Source organism: Lepus europaeus, chromosome 6, assembly GCF_033115175.1.
Source record: "Lepus europaeus isolate LE1 chromosome 6, mLepTim1.pri, whole genome shotgun sequence".
Taxonomy (NCBI): Eukaryota; Metazoa; Chordata; class Mammalia; order Lagomorpha; family Leporidae; genus Lepus; species Lepus europaeus.
Genome location: NC_084832.1, coordinates 54,081,827 through 54,098,428, shown reverse-complemented (window position 1 = coordinate 54,098,428; position 16,602 = coordinate 54,081,827). Strand labels below are relative to the sequence as shown.

Genomic DNA, 16,602 nt, shown 5'->3' with positions numbered 1-16,602 from the left:
AATTGAGAATAGAGTGGAGCCAGTCTACCCTGACCAGTTCTGGGGACTTACGGTGTTGCTATAGATCTCACCATAGCTTGGGTCTCTTAGGAGACCAGGATCCTTGAAGCCTCTTTAGTGCTTGAATTTGGGCTGCCAGTGTCCTCACAGTAGTGGGAGAAAAGAACCTCTGTGAGTTTCCTGGAAAGATTTGCTAATTGGAAGCAGTGGGACAATGGTGCTCACTGACATCTATCTGTCAGGATAGTGGTCACATCATCTCACCATGGTGGCAGAGACTCAGCTTGAAATTTTAGATAGAGAAAGCACCTGGATCCCAGGCTGTGAATGGCTTCAGGACGTCCAGAAGTGCCTGCTCTTGAACCTAGTGGGCTTGTAGGCAAGATGTCCCTGCCCACTGGAATGTGCTGCCAGGCATTCAGCCATGATGATGCTCTCAGGGACCTGCATCCTTGACTACGTTGGATGTGGGCAGCATCTCCTAGAAACCAGTGATTCCAGACTGCAAGTATCAACACTCTGTCAAGGTAGACAAAGGAGATGCCAGTGTGTCCTTACCCTGTCATGACCCTGTCAACATTCACTGACAATATGGACAAGGCGCTGGTGGTGAAGGCTAAAGCTACTCATGTCATCACAAATTCTCTGATCACAAAACAGACCTACAGAAGCATTCAGCATTTTGAGCAACAAGCAGAGCTGAGAGATGCTGGCTACACACTCCACCAGAGCCTTACCACTGAGCAGACCAACTACCTTTGAGTGAAAGACCCACTCTACAAACTAAAGCTGCAGAATGGAGAAGAGAACAAAGAAGAGAAGCAGCCTGTGTCAGGCCAGTTCTCCCCAGTAGAAGCCTCTACTCTTCTAAAGCAGGAGCCCAGAGGCTGGTTCACTTTTAGTTCCTCCAAAGCCTTACCTGGCCCAAATCCTAGTACTGTGGATCCTGGAAATGGACATAAGGGCAAAAACTCATCAGGATCAGAAGTCTGATCCTGGGAGTTTTGTCATCCAGGCCTACAGAGGAGCCCAGGGGCCCTCTCCAATGGAATTGATCTGTGCTTGGGTCACTCGAATGGCTGAAGATTCAGCAAACTTCAAGCTGTGCATGATGGGCATCCCAGGGATAGAAGGGAAGAAATAACCACCGTGGACCCATCAACTCAGACCCTGTGAATTGAATGTACTCACACCCACTAGGTTCTAGAGCTCTTTCTGTTCCAGGATGTCTGGTTACAGGGCCCTTGCAGTCACTCCCCTTAACCTCAGCTCTGATGAAAGAAAGCCTTATTTTAACAAATCCTCTTAAATTGAGGATAGAGCTGGAGCCATAATTGGTTTTTGAGAAACATCGATGCTAAACCCGACCTCATCATTTGGAAGAAACCATCTTGCTTTAGAGTTAGACTAAATAATCTCAGCAGTGATGCATGGGAGCAAAGAATTTTTCTCAGCTCCTAATTATTTCATAGTGAAAACAGGATTGAGAAAGAAAACAAAAATCGTGATTGATTTTTATTCACGATTCAATACAACACAAATAGAACTGCTGAAATTCTTCCTGACCTGAACTGGTCACAGCATCTGACTGGACATCGGACTAAAATGATTTTAGAATGAAATACACATTACTGACCATTACAGCTTCCCTGCTTCATAGTTTATAAACAAATTCCCTTCTTTTTTCTTTAAGGCCCCCTACCTGTCAGGGGTTCTGTGTTAAGGATGTGAGTACAGAGTTAGAAGCAAAACTGACACAGTTCCTGTCTCCAAGGAGCTTAGAGTCTAGAGGGGAAGGAGGATAATAGCAGAAGTGACCACATTCTACTGGCTTGCTTTCTAGGGACTGGGTGCAGGGCTGAGCAGCATGTCTCCTTTCGTAAGAGAATCAACACCTTGTGTGGTTTGGTATTCAGAGTAACCTTGTAGAGATAGGGGAAACAATGATTTTGACCCAGTGTAATCAAGGCTCAGAAAACTCATCCAGCTTATTCTCTGGTGCTGGTGGAGTTAGGTCAGAATTCAGACTCACTATCCCAGATGACACCCAAACAGTTTCACTAGTCTGAGTCACAGGAAACAATCTTGGGGCCGGCACTGTGGCGTAGCAGGTGAAGCCACTGCCTGCAGTGCTGGCATCCCATATGGGCACCGGTTGGAGTCCTGGCTGCCCCGCTTCTAATCCAGCTCTCTGCTGTGGCATGGGAAAGCAGTAGAAGATGTCCCAAGTCCTTAGGCCCCTGTACCCACATGGAAGAAGCTCCTGGCTCCTGGCTTTGGATCAGTGCAGCTCTGGCCGTTATGGCCATCTGGGGAGTGAACCAGCAGATGGAAGACCTCTCTTTCTCTCTCTCTCTCTCTTTCTGTTCCTCCACTTCTCTGTAACTCTGCCTTTCAAGTAAATAAATAAATAAATGTATCTTATAAAAAACCCAACCTTGTTCAAAGGCTTAGCATTCCCCATCTCCATGCTGTGCCTTCTCTTAGTTAATATTCTCCTTCAATTCAAAGAATTGATCACATACCTAATTAGTGCCAGGCACTGTGTAAAGTGCCTACTCATACTGCAGATTTCACAAAAAGGGTACTTCAGAAAGTTCACGGAAACCATGTATTATGCATCACTTGCAAAATTATTTGCACCAAAATAAACTTATCTTTTAATTCTATTTTCCTGCAAATCTTGTGAAGTACCATTATCTGTCATGTCCTATCATTACAAGTTTTTTAAAGAGTTGAAATGATAGTCATATCATCCCTATACAGATGAAGAAATTGAGAATTAGATAGAGTAAGAGATTTGCCTGTTATTACAGGGCTCCAAAGCCGGGATCAACTAAGCCATGTTTGAGCCAGGACTCTTCCTGGAGGCACAGTTTCCCCTGTGAACTCCTGGTAGGTTTGGCCAGTGGATGCTCTAACCTATAACCATGGCTCCTAGCAGACATCCCTAAGTCCCCCTTCAATAACAGTGGGTTATGAAATCCAGGCAGCTCATAGAAATAGTTGCATTTGGTACACCTGTCTCTTCTCACTGCAGCAGTTCCTTTACTCACCTATTCTAATGAATTCAACAAACATTGACTGAACAGCTTCCACGTGGCAGTCCCTGGAGGCTACTGGCTGAGCTCTGCTCTCCAAGGGCTGAAAATCAAGAGTGGGAGAGAAGCAGACCCACAGCAACTATAATGCAAGTAGACTTAACTCAAGGTTATAACAAATACAAGGCAACAGGAGAACAAGGAAATAGAGTGAGAACTCTGGGAAATATGGGAAGGCTTTATTGGAGGGGGAGCAGTATGGCTTGTTAGCTACTTTTCCTTGAAGGATAGGTAAGATTTGAGTGCTAGGGAGGATGCTGGAGGGGAGAGGGGGGATAGTGAGTGTGAAGGAGCCATGTCATATAGGCAGAGGATGCTGCTGTTTCTTCCAGAGACTTGTATCCTGGGGCAGAAATTGTTTATCCAGAATCTACAAAGTCTGACTCATTTTCACAGAGCCCCTGGGGAAGAGCAGCTGGTAGGAGCCAGGTGCAATTGGAGGAAAGGCTGCCTCAAAGGTTAGCCAAGAAGAAAGAAAGGATTCTGTGGACACTTAGAAAGTCTTATCTGAAAGGGAGCCATCTGGTGCTTTAGGACCAAGGTCTTTCTATTTTTTCTAGGCTTCTGGGCTTGGGTGTGTGACGTATAGTCCCTGAGGGCCCTGTGTGGGTGGAGGGACAGAGGTGGCTGCCTTGGCTGGAGAGGGATTACATCTCCCGCCCGAAGCCTGCCTGGTGGTTCCAGCTCTGCACCTCTGCGGAGTGAGGTCCCCATGGGGAACTGATAAGGTGACAGCTGTCTCTTTAGGGTCCCCATGAGTCTCCACGGTCTCTATGTGAGTGTCCCCCTGCGGGAGGAATATGGTAGGTTTTCAATCCTAGCTGGTCACATCTGGGAAAAACAATCCAAATGTTAATCCATCTGGAGAGAGAACTAATCCATATCTTCTGTTGCCTGTATCTTTTGTTTTTCATCTCTGGATCTTTAAATCTAATTATGAAGCCAGAACGAAGCCCTTGCAAGCCTGTCTGCTACCCTTCAGGCGGCCTTTTCAACATGTCTTTGTGCATGATCTCCTTATGCTTCTAACTAACAGAGCTCCTTTCATCTGACAGTGGCACAGCACTTTAAATAGCTAAACCAAGCCTCACTACACCCCCATGAGGAAAGAAGCCATCATAACTGGCTTTTCCCATGTCTGAGAGGATGCAGGAGTGGGCAGTGACTTGGTTAGGAAGTCCCAGCTACTGCAGCCGTCCTAAAACAACAAGAGCACTAGCAGCAGTATCCTGCCATTGTACATGTCATTGGCATGGACTCACAGGTTCAGAAAAGATCTTTATCTATTTCTTACTAAACTGGCTGCTCCTCCTATATAAAAGTGGCATGTGCCAACCAATCGGTCACCCAAGCCTGGAACTTCCATCTCTCCCTAGCGGGAAGAGATGTATCTGATCTCTCAGTGGCCATGTCTATTTTACCTTCTCCTTGCTTGTCTTTGACACTTCAGGGTACTCCACTCGCCTAGATTACTAGCACAGCGTGCTCTCCACAGTCCCCATTTCTCTTGTGTTTTCCTCCTAATCCATCCCCTGGCTGCTGTCAGACTAATCTTCCTAAAAGACAAACGTATTTAGATCATGCTTCCACTAAAACCTTTCTACAGGATAAGGTGCAAGCTCCTTAGCCTGTGTCAACCTGTCCAACCTCATTGTCCATCTGTGACCCCTTGGCACTCTGTGTAATCAAACCATGTTGAACCACTTTCTCTTCCCAAGACATGATGCACCATGCTTTTGCGTGTGTCCCAGTGCTAGCCTGACCATCCTTTCAAGGGAAGTCCTCCTCTCCTGGTCCAACCCTGGCTACTGCCCACATTTTGGAGTGAGCCATGGGATGAATGGTCTCTCTGCCTTTCAAATAAAATTAAAATAAAACAAAAAACTCAGCTCAAGAATAAACTTTACCCCTAACCATCAGATGGAGTTGACTGCTTGCTCCTTTTTGTTACATTATATTTGATTGGTTTTGTGTTAGAGCACACAGCAAGATAATTATACTTATTACTTGTTTACATGCTTCACCCTATTCCCAGAGAGTCTGTGCCTTTCTTCTCGATAAGTGTTGTGTCTTATTCATTTTGGCCTCTCTGGTACCCGGGACAGTGCCTAGCAAATCATGTAGTCATTCAATTCAGATTTGGGTGGGATCATCAAATCGGTCTACCAGATGCACAACACTGACAGACAGGGAGATGGAGGCTCAGGATTTTCTAAACTCATGCTGTGAATGAAGTACCAATGTAAGGACTAAAGCCCAGGTCTGGTTTCTAGATCATGCCATGTCTGTAGTCCCTCAAACCAAGAAATCTAGAACCCTGCATTAGGCAAGAATATATATTCCTCTACATGTCACAGAAAACATTGATTTGTATATTCAACCAATATTTTTGAGTGTTTAGTGTATGCAAGAAGTATGCAAAATATCCCTTCCAGCAATAAACTTTCTACTTGGACAGACAAAAGACAGGTAGAGAAGTAAATAAATGAGTCATGAGAATAGCAGGTGGGGACCAAATCAGACAGAAACCTGTAAGCCATATTTTATTCTAAGAAACAATTAGAAGCCATCAGTGGCTTTCAAGGAGGATGCTTGATGGTTGTGTAGACAAGAGTTTGGAATAGAGTAGATGACGGGACATGAGTTAGTGCAGGTTTCTGGAAAGATAGATGGTGGCTGGGATGAGGGTGATGGCAGTGGGAGTGGAAGAAAATGGGCCGATTCGAGATTTGTTTTACAGGCCACCTGCCAGTACTTGCTGATGGATCGGTTGTGGTTAAGATCTTTGGTCTGGAGGAGCAGTCTTAAGCTGTTGTTCTCATTTGCCCATCTCCCTGCATTAAGCTAATGACTGCTGAGGCAGTAAGTCCAAGTCTTGAGCTCCTGGGAGATTCCAGCTTTCAGTCATCACTACTTCTGTGAACGACTGCATAACACTTCATTGTGTGAACAACATTACTGAAGTCCTTCTTGGGTGCTCAGACTTTCCTCTGTACCTCCTAAGGCCAAGGACAATAGCAATAGGAACTGGTCCTGGCCACTACTGGGCTTGCTTGTGGCTTGGTAGGGTTTGACACCAGAGCTGGCATGGTGTAGGAAGAGCTTGGAACTCAAAGGTCTAGTCTATTTCAAGTCCTTCCTCAGCAACACATTAGCCCTGTAACTTTGGAAAAATCTTTAAAAAGTCTAAACTTCAATCATCTTATCTGTAAAATGGGCATCAAGAGTATGTACCTCATGGAGTTGTGGAAATTAGTGACATGAATATCAGGCACTCTCCTCCCCAGAAGCAGTAAGGGGACAAGTAAGAAGAGAGTGTTTTCACATTTCCTGCTTTCAGCTTGGGCCCTGATATGACTGCTCTCGAACAACCTGAATTTTCGTTTTCTTAGATGGGTGCTTACCTAGTTATAGGGTAGATATTTTTTTCTTCCTTGCTTATGGAACTTTAAAGAGATATAGGATAGAGTACAAGCAATGCTTTTAAGCAGCTTGCAATGTGCACTTACCTTTGTCCCAGGGAAGGTGATAATAGGATATGGTTGTGACAACATGATGAAGATGTCCATCTTTAGCTCATACTGGGCAACCCCTGGTGCTGATTTTGGATCTGGAGGTTATGTGGAAAGTGCAAGAGGAGGATCCTGCAAGAACCCTTTTCTTACTGATTCTCACATAAGTGTGTGGTTTTGAGTTGGTGAGTGAAGAAGGGCACCTCTTGAGCAGGTTGGCTCCACTGGCAAAATTTGTCTCTGGCAGATCACTCACTTGGCAATTAAGTGGTCTTAAGCTATGACACCAAGAACTCAGAGGATGTGCCTTAGGCATGCAAAGGTGTGTTCTGACCTTCAGCTTTTTAAATAAGACTGAGAATTCTAAAGCAGGAAGGACAAGCTCTTTACCTCTGACTGGTAGTTGATAACTGAGTGCTGAAACTGAGTCTTCACTCAGTAGGAAAAAGTGTGTTGATTAGTGATGCCTGCCATGAGCACAAGGAGGAGATTGCAGCACATAGGCTATGGATTGGCCATGTCCTATGTCCTGTGTAGAGATTCAGGAGAGCCCTCTAGGCAATACTGCAACATGATCTCCACCACATGTGGGGAGGCCTCCCTACAGGGAGGCATTTATTAAAAACAGAGAAACTATATTGTGCAAGTCAGAAGGTCTATTTGCTTATTTTCTGCATATTTATATATTTTTTAATCTCTTAACCTCAAGGGGTCAAAAGTCTTAGAAAAATTCATATAAAAATGTTGTGGTCAGATGTCTGCTTTGTCACAAGGGTACATGTGTGGGCTGTTACAAGGGGGAAGCACAGGCCTTTGAGAACAGTGAGGCTGGCAGCCAAGACCCCAAGGAGAAGGTGAACCACAGGCCCACCATCCTCTTCTCATAAATGGGGTTCCCTTCATTACTCATGGGCAAGCTGAATCCTATGTCCTTGTACATAGCATTTCATTTTTTTTTTTAGCTTTACAGTTTTCAGAATTGTGCCTGTTGCCAAAGAAGTTAACCAGCCACTTCAATTTTTAATTCCAGTGGACAAAGAAAACTATACAGCAGTAAAAAACAATGAAATCCGGGCATTTGCAACAAAATGGAGGAAGCTGGAAAACATCATGCTGAGTGAAATAAGCCAGTTCAAAAGGGACAAATACCATATGTTCTCCCTGATTGATGGCAACTAAACGAGCGTCTAAAATGATACCCATTGAAGTGAAATGGACACTATGAGAGACAATGACATGGTCAGCCCTTGTCTAGACTGTTGAGGAACAACTTACTATTTTATTCCTTTTAGTATTTTTGTTGTTGTTGTTGTTGCTCTGTTTGTTCTACATAAGACCACTGGTTGAATTCTGTAATCAATGCACAATCATTCTTAGGCGTATAAAATTAACAGAAAAGTGAAAAAAAAAAAAAAAAAGAAGTGGATCCCAACCAAGAATTAAATGAGCAACTATGTTTGTATATTTTATCTCACAATTGTCCTTCAAAGTAAGTACTACCACCACCTTCTCATGGATGATGAAACTTAGGTTTGGGGAAGGTCCCAGAACAGACTGGAAGTGTGAAATCCAGCCAAGGATGGAGCCACACCCCAGCCCCTGCAGGGCAGCCCCTGCCGTGCATGCTCATTGGTCCTGTCCGTGGACCTCAATGCCTGCTGGAGCAGGTCCGGTCTGTGGTCTGGATGGAGCCTCTTGGGGATGGGGCTTCTGATCTGCGATAGTTAAACCTCGGGCAGAGGCTTAGGGTTTCCTGACCGAAACAGCTGGGCTTCTTGGGGGAGGGCCGGATGGTCTTGAGCTCTTTGAACCAAGGAAGAGGGCAGCATCTGCTACTGAGTCGGGTCGCTGGGAATCAAGGTACTCACAGCTCCTGCTGGATTGCTGAGCCCTCGGGAGACTAACAGCCTGGATGACATGTGTTCAAGGGACCCCTCTGGGCTTCCTGTCTGGCCCTCTGTGCTAAAAAATGCTTTTAAACCACAAGATTTGTTCTCTGGATTTTTTTTTTTTTTTTACTGAGATAAATTTCCAAGCATGGCATGTGGTGCTGGTTATGTGACTTTCAGTGAGTTTGAATGGGGATTGCATTGCTAAACCACCAAGCAAGGCATCCTGTGTTCTTGCTGTGTATGTGATGGTGGGGTGGAGAGGGGTGCAGATTTAACTTGTTATCACTGCGAATATTTTTAGAGACCTCTTGAATATAGTATAATCACACCATCTGTACTTTGGGCTTGTGTTATTATTCAGTTGACAAAATACTGCTAATTATAATAAACAAAGGACTTCTCTCTCTCTCTCTGTAAGAAAAGGTATATCTTCTTGAAACAGTCCCCAAATAGCTACCAAAATAAAAAGAAATACCTAGGACAGGTGCACACCATTTTTATCACAATTACATCTGTATCGCTTGACAACAAGGACGGCTCTCTTTACACCTTCTGTCTGAATGTTGCGGCAGAGATTAAAGGGGTTTGCTGTGCAAAGTTTGAACTGAAGCCTGGATTTGGTGTGGCTAAATAGCAACGCTCACCCCAGCATTGTCTCCCGGCTGCCTCCAGTGTGTCAACAGAAGCCGGAGGAGTGGTCTGTGAACGAGGGAGAAAGGTGAGACTCGGTCAGCGAGAGCGGAGGTGGTGAAGAAGAGGGGGAGAGCGTAGGTACCTTCTTTGGGTGCGTCTGGGGGCTAAGTCCACTGGACAAGAGAGATGTGGGCTGGTACACAGTGGAATTTCACTCAGTGTGTGATCTGAGGCACATCCCCTTACCTTCCTGAGCCTCATTGCAAGAGGCAAAGTAAAACAGTACCTCCCTTGCAGCACTGTGATGAGCGGATGGAAAGTACTCAGCATAGCGTGTATGCATAGAGCCTTTATGCAGTGCTGCCTATTATTTTTTAAGATGTGCCCAATAAATACGTTGTGAATGAATGAAGAATATTTGTTCTGATCACAAGATGCTTCAGGCAGCCTTTTCAATTTTAAGTTACGCCAGGAATAAAGTCTAAATGAAGTGCCACTCTCCCCCAGGAACCTTGTAACTTCTGATTGTCTCCAGCAAGGCTGGCTGCTAATCCTTCTGTTTAACTGTGGGCATCTGCACTCTGCAGCGACAGCAGCCAGGAGCTGTCACTGGAGCAGGAGTGGAATTAGGACTGGGCTGAGACAGCAGGGCCCGCGGGGGCTGGTAGGCGCTTCTGTAGCTAAATATAGCTGAAGTTGATAGAACTCTTGCCACAAGCCAGCACTTCATGCTTGGAACAACAACTTCACCAATAGGCCCTGTTCTTAACTAGTCTTACTCCCATTTCACAGATGACTTCACAGGCCTGGGACGGACCGGTTCACCTAGGAAGTCCTCTGAAGTCCCACAGCTTGTAAGTGATGGAACTGGGAGGGGAGCCCAGCCCTGTCCATCTGGCTCTATGGGCCTGTCCTTGCCCCTTCCCCCCTCTCAGCTCACCGCTGACCACTGCGAGCTTGTAAATCTGAGGGTGGCCTGAGTGTGATTTATGTTATGAGTCAGAATGCAAGTTGGAAACAGATCATTGGTTCTGTGATCCACAGAAGCCCTGCTGAGAAATGTATCCAGAGTAGCAGTCAACTGGCCTGGTTAAATTAGGCACACACACACACACACACACACCTGGTCCCGAGTCTTAGACACACAGACTTTCACGCCCCTGGCCTTGGGTCTTAAGCATTTTCACAGGGCTTAGGCAGGCAGATGAAAAGTAGCATGAGAACCACAGGGGAATGCTGTGTGACTAAATTAAGGAATGTTGAAGACAAGGGAAGAAACAAATACCCAAATACTTTATACTTGCTGGAAGGGCTCTCACAGATTTTTCTTATTTCCATTTACCCTTAAACATTTTTTTCAGTTGGCCTATCTGGCTGGAGACAATGTCCCAACCCTCCCTAATGTGTCTGCCTCCCTTAGGAGCCGCTCCTGCTGTAGGCGAGGACAGCTGCCAGTCTCAGAGATGGCCATGGACAGGCACTGCATATCCACCTGCCTACCTTTCCCTCCGGAGATGTCAGGCCTGTGTAAATCAGTTACGAGGAGGACTTAGTAATTAAGGAACCAGACGCCAGGGGATTGTTCCATCCTCAGGGATTTCCAGACCTTTTAGAGCCGTGAAACTATGTTCAATCCAAGTCCTACCCAGATAGCCAGAGTATGAAGCCGCTGACAGTGGAGCTGCTCTAGTGAAAACCAAAGGGTTCCAGAACCTTACAATAAAATCCAGGGGGGCAGAAAACACAATCTTTTTTTTTAAAAAAATTATGTATTTATTTCTATGTATTTGAAAAGGGAGAAAGAGATAACTGCTATCTGTTGGTTCTTTTTCCAGTTGCCTGCAACAGCTGAGACTGGGCCAGGCCAAAGTCAGGAGCCAGGAACTCTGTCAGGGTCTCCCACATGGGTGGCAGAGACCCAATTTGAGGTATTGACTGCTGTCACCTAGGGTGTGCATTAGCAGGAAGCAGGAATTTGGAGCAAAGCTGAGACTTGAACCCTGGCACTCCAATGTGGCATGCATCCAATAGGCCAAAAGCCCACCTGGAGAAAAGCAATTCAAAAGCCACAGTGGGTGACTCTCACAGCCCCTGTTTATAGTTTGGAAGACCAGCTTGTCCCTGCTGTGTCTGCATTCTTCTCTCCTGGGCAGCTTTGTTACAAACAGGCACAGCTGAGGCCAGCACAGTGACACAGTGGGCCAAGCCTCTGCCTGTGGTGCCAGCATCCTATATGGGTGCCAGTTCATGTCACAGCTGCTCCTCTTTCAATCCAGCTCTCTGCTATGGCCTGTGAAAGCAGCAGAAGATGGCCCAAGTGCTTGGGTTCTTGTACCCCCGTGGGAGAACCTGGAAGAAGCTCCTGGCTCCTGGCTTCTGGCTTCTGGCTTCTGGCTCCTGGCTCCTGGCTCCTGGCTTCTGATCAGCCCAGCTCACCGTTGTGGCCATTTGGAGAGTGAACCAGCAGATGGAAGATCTTTCTCTCTATCTCTCCCTCTCTCTGTCTATAACTCTACCTATCAAATCAATAAATTTTTTTTAAAAAAATGTAAAAAACAATCAGGCACAGCTAGAGTATAGGCAGCATCAAAAGGTGCTTCCGAGGAGCCAACTTTTTAAAAATTTTTTTTTTTTTGACAGGTAGAGTTATAGACAGTGAGAGAGAGAGAGACAGAGAAAAAGGTATTCCTTCCATTGGTTCACTCCCCAAATGGCCACCATGGCCAGCGCTGAGCCGATCTGAAGCCAGGAGCCAGGTGCTTCTTCCTGGTCTCCCATGTGGATGCAGGGCCCAAGCACTTGGGCCATCCTCCACTGCCTTCCTGGGCCACAGCAGAGAGCTGGACTGAAAGAGGAGCAACCGGGATGAGAGCCCGGCACCCATATGGGATGCTGGTGCCAGAGGCAGAGGATTAACCAAGTAAGCCACGGCGCTGGCCCCCATGGAGCCAACTTAACACTCATTCTGCTCCACTCTGCCCTACAAAATCAGAGTTTGTGGTGGTGAAGTTTTTCAAAGGTAGAGTTTAGTTTAGTGATTGGGAGCATGGATTTTTGAAGTCATGCAGACTGGGTTCAGAGCCCACTTACTAGCTGCCTCAATTTTCTCACCTGTAAAATGAAATTAAGTAGTAGCAAAACATCTCACTGGATGTGGAGGCTTAAAGAAATTAATAAATGTTGTGCACCCAGAACAGTTGCTGGGCATCCTAACAGGTGTCTTGACTACTGCCTCAAACGCCTACTCCAAGCTTCTCCTCTAACTTGATTTTCCATGAACTTTCTGAATCACCTTCATCCGTGAGCCTAGGGGAACAAGAAGGCCAGTTTGGGTTTTATGTGACAATTCTGCTTTACGAACCATCACCACATCACCCAACCATTTTATAGTAAGTCATTTTCTTTCTTTCCTTTTTGGTTTTATTATGTCAAATGCTGAGGTATTTGGAGATATTTGGGGCTGGTAACCCTGCTCCAGGTGCTGGGCTGGAGAAGCATCACATGGTCTGGCTAGGAGATTTCCTGAGGGGTTGAAGAAGGCTGCGGGCAGAAATGCCAGGTTACTCTGGCAATCTCTAGCCTGCTAAATATAGTGGGTGATTATGTAGTTATTTAGCTGATTTTTTTTCTAATCACAGTTTACTGGAGGCCTTAACCTTTTGAATACTGAGCAGCAGGAGGGTTGGAAAAGTCGTTCTGATGTCCTCCTATAGAAAACATCTTCAGAGAATAATTAAAGCCATGTATTGCTACCTTGGTTACAGAGAACCATCCCCAGAGTGTGAGTGTGGGGGTCCAGAGCCAGGGAGTCAGGAAATAAAAAGACTTCAGGTGCTTGGGATCAGAACATGGCTCGGCCTGGGAGCCTAGAGTTCAGCGCTGGGACTACCACTGATACAGGCAGCTGGGTTAGAACACATCAGCTGTGGGTCCTTCCATTTAAAAAAAAATATGTATGTATGTATGTATGTATTTATTTGGAAGGCAGAGTTAGAGAGTGGGTGGGGTGGGGAAGAGATCTTTCTTCCCCTGGTTCACTCTGCAGTGGCCAGGGCTAGACCAGTAGTCTGGAACTCCATCCAGTCTCCCATGTGGGTGGCAGGGGCCCAAGCACATGGGCGATCATCTACTGATTTCCCAGGTATGTTAGCAGGGAGCTGAATCAGAAGTGGGGCATACAGGACTTCAATTGGTGCTTATATGGGATGCCGGCATTGCACGCCACAGCTTAACCAGCTATACCACAACGCCGGCCCCAAACCTTCAGTTTTTCCAAAGCTGAGAGCAACAAGAATTAGGTGCAACATAAATATAATAGGATATGTAATATATATAAATATATAATAAATATAATAGTGTTAGAATCAAAGGAAATGTTGGACTAATGTAATCATAAGAGGTATATAATCATATATGGCACATTTATAAGATAAGACATTATAAGAACAATTGCAATGGAGGCAGTGGTGATGGCATAAGGAAACCATGATGGCCATGAAGACCTATCTTCCTCCTATCACTCTCAATTTTGACTTTTGGCAGCACTTTGATTCCAGAGTCCAGAGCCACATTGTTTAGTTTGCTGAGCGTACTTGAGGAGAATCACAGCTACACATATGGCTTTGTTGATGCTGGCTCTGGTAGTTATTTTGGCTTTGGGCTTGCAAGGAGAGGCCTGTGGTCAAGTTCAACCACAGCCAGTCTCTCTCTCTCTTTTTCTTTCTCTCTCTCTCTCCCTCTCTCTCCCCCTCCCTCTCCCCTTAACTCTGTCTTTCAAATGAATAAAATACAATCTTTAAAATATAAAAGGTGAAAAAAAAATACTCTGCCCTGGCTACCCCCCTCCAAATTTCTAAGGTAAACTGAGGGAGAGCAGGCTATTTTGGAAGGAGCTCAACGCTGCTCTGAAGATTCTCTGAAAACATTTAGCTTTTAATTTTTGATATTTAGCATATGTTTACTAAGATTCCAGGCACTTCTTTGAGACTGAAGGGTGGGCAATGAGGAAACAAAAATAAATATACATTCTCTGAGCTTAGTCTAAACCTGAAAGCAAGAGAGTAGATGTATATACAAATAACACAAGGGTGAAATGGGAAAGTGGACTTATTTTGAAATTATCCAGTATTAATTGGAGCAGAGGGAAAGGGGTCCCCCTTCTAAAACCCATTGTGGCCATGGTCCATGTTGGCATCTTGACCTGTGTCCCAGGATAGAGGACACGTAGGTTGATAGGGGGGCTGCTACAGCCTCATCTCTCATTTTTAGTGTGGCAAATTCCACCCAGGTCTGGGGGACATTAATCTTTGTAATAACTCACTGTATTTTGGGTCATCGCACCTGAAAAAATGAACTTGTCAGCATTTTTATTCTTGTCCCTTTGGGGGAAGAGAGCTAGAGAAGTGCAGAAGGGCAGTCAGAAGCCCAACTGCCCATTTAGCCCCTCTCAGCATTTGTTCTTGAGAAAAGGCAGCCGGCCCAGATAATTAGACTCAGAATCCTGACGGAGGTGCTTTGTTCAAAGTTCAGTCACAGTCTGGGATGGAGAACTCTGCATGCCCACTTCCCTTGTTAATAGCTTTGCTGACCTTCTCCAAAGAACAAGTCATTAGAATGTTGAGTTATGATCTGTTTCTTGTAAAATTGCGCCAGTCCCCCATTTATAGCCCTGTATTTCAACCGATTCTAATTACCTCTTAGAATATACTTCCCAGCTCTTGGAAAATATTTAAACCCTGATCCAACCAATCAAGCACATTTCTTGGTCAGAAAGCTCATTGTAACCCAATACACACAAGTCTCAATGAATGATCCCCTCCCCTTTGCCAAAAGCTATATAGAACCCATAGAAATCCTGGGGCTTTCCAGGACTGAAGAGCAGGTGTCGTTTGGTTACTTAACCTTGGAGGAATATGACCTTTCATGAAGGATGTTCAGTGTCAGGAAATTAATGAGGAGGACCAAAAGTCCCTTGCATCTCTTGCAATCATTTTCTGCATCCACACAGGCAGCTTATCTCCATCCTCCAATTACTAGAACATACTTTGAAGTCAGTGCCATCTTTTTCCAACTCTGGAGAGTGGGCTGGTCATTTCAGAGTCCACTGGGGTCCCGGGTAATATGGTTCTTTTTGTTGCTTCTTCTTTATCCCTACAAAGTACGCACAAGTCAGTTGTATCTTGACTTCTAAAGTCAATTGCTCTTTGGTACATCTTGAACTTGGCTGTGTCCAGTGATTCCACCCCCTAACCCTTTTACCTTCTTTTCTGTATTATCTTCTGTTACTTTGAACTCTTCAAGATTGTTGGAGGTCTCTGTTCCTTTTATGCTTTGAATGGGACTAAAATCACCAGCACTACTGAGAGGGAACATTTTTATAGACTTTCTAAATCTCTCCACTGCCAAGAAGAATTACAAAGAAAAAAAGAGAGAGAGAGAGAAGCATTTCTCTTGTCTCTTTATTTCTAATCACTTTTTCCTTCTAACGGGACTGAAGCACCATGAGAAATGGCTCTGTTTTACGGCAAGGACTCATTTGCCCATAACGAACACTGAGTACAAAAGCAAATTAAAAAAACCCAACCCTATGCTTAGAGAGACCATTAGGAACGATTTGACATTTATTGAACAACAGATGGCGATTAAAAGCATAAAAGCTAGATTGCCTTGCTAGAAACAAAGGGTAGTTCTACCGAGGAAGTCTAACGTTTCAATTAAAATACCTCTCAATGTCAATTAAATCATATGAAGATAAGACTGAAAATGGTTTTTAGCTGCACTATAATCAATAGTGCAGTTAAAATCCTCATCAAGAAGCACCCAAGTTTTCAGTTTGACAGTTTGCTGAAAGATTAGCCAAAGCTTCAGGAAATCATTTCCTTCAGTATAGGGTTCAAAAGGTAAACATTTAACCAGAAGTGCTTCATGTGGATTAAACAGATTTATTTCAGCGACAAGAAGGAAGCCTCACTGCTGTTGCATTGTTTCAAACCTCGTCCACTTTTCAGTATGGATATTGGTGAGGGATGGAAACATCACCCCATTACGCCACAGCAAGGATTTCACTTTGATGAAGTTCATATTCTTCTGTAAAGTGGCCAGTTGGCTTGGAGTGAGGAATGACTCTGTAGTTACACATTGGTTTGAATCATAGGGTGGCTACCTTGGGCAAGTATCTTTAATGGTCAGAATATGGTCTCTCCTTTGTCTCATTGCCATCACAATACCACCTTTTTTAGATTGCCTGTGCATTCCAGGGACCCAGTAAAGGTGGTCTCTATCCTTAGTCCTCCAGTGACTGGACTTTATGATATACATTCTAAGCTACCCAAACTGACTTCAGTGGAACACAGTTCTGATACACATTGCACGCATATGGCATTACTGTGTGCTGTAGGTTGAATTATGTCCCTTCCAAACTTATAGGTTGAAGACTTAAAAAATGATCGTATTTTGAATTGGGGT

At 44.8% G+C, this 16,602-nt stretch overlaps 1 pseudogene; it reads left to right on the top strand.

The window, feature by feature from the left end:
* The first annotated feature begins 327 nt into the window (after positions 1–327).
* Positions 328–1,207, top strand: LOC133762316 (putative monooxygenase p33MONOX; annotated as a pseudogene).
* Positions 1,208–16,602: the final 15,395 nt, after the last annotated feature.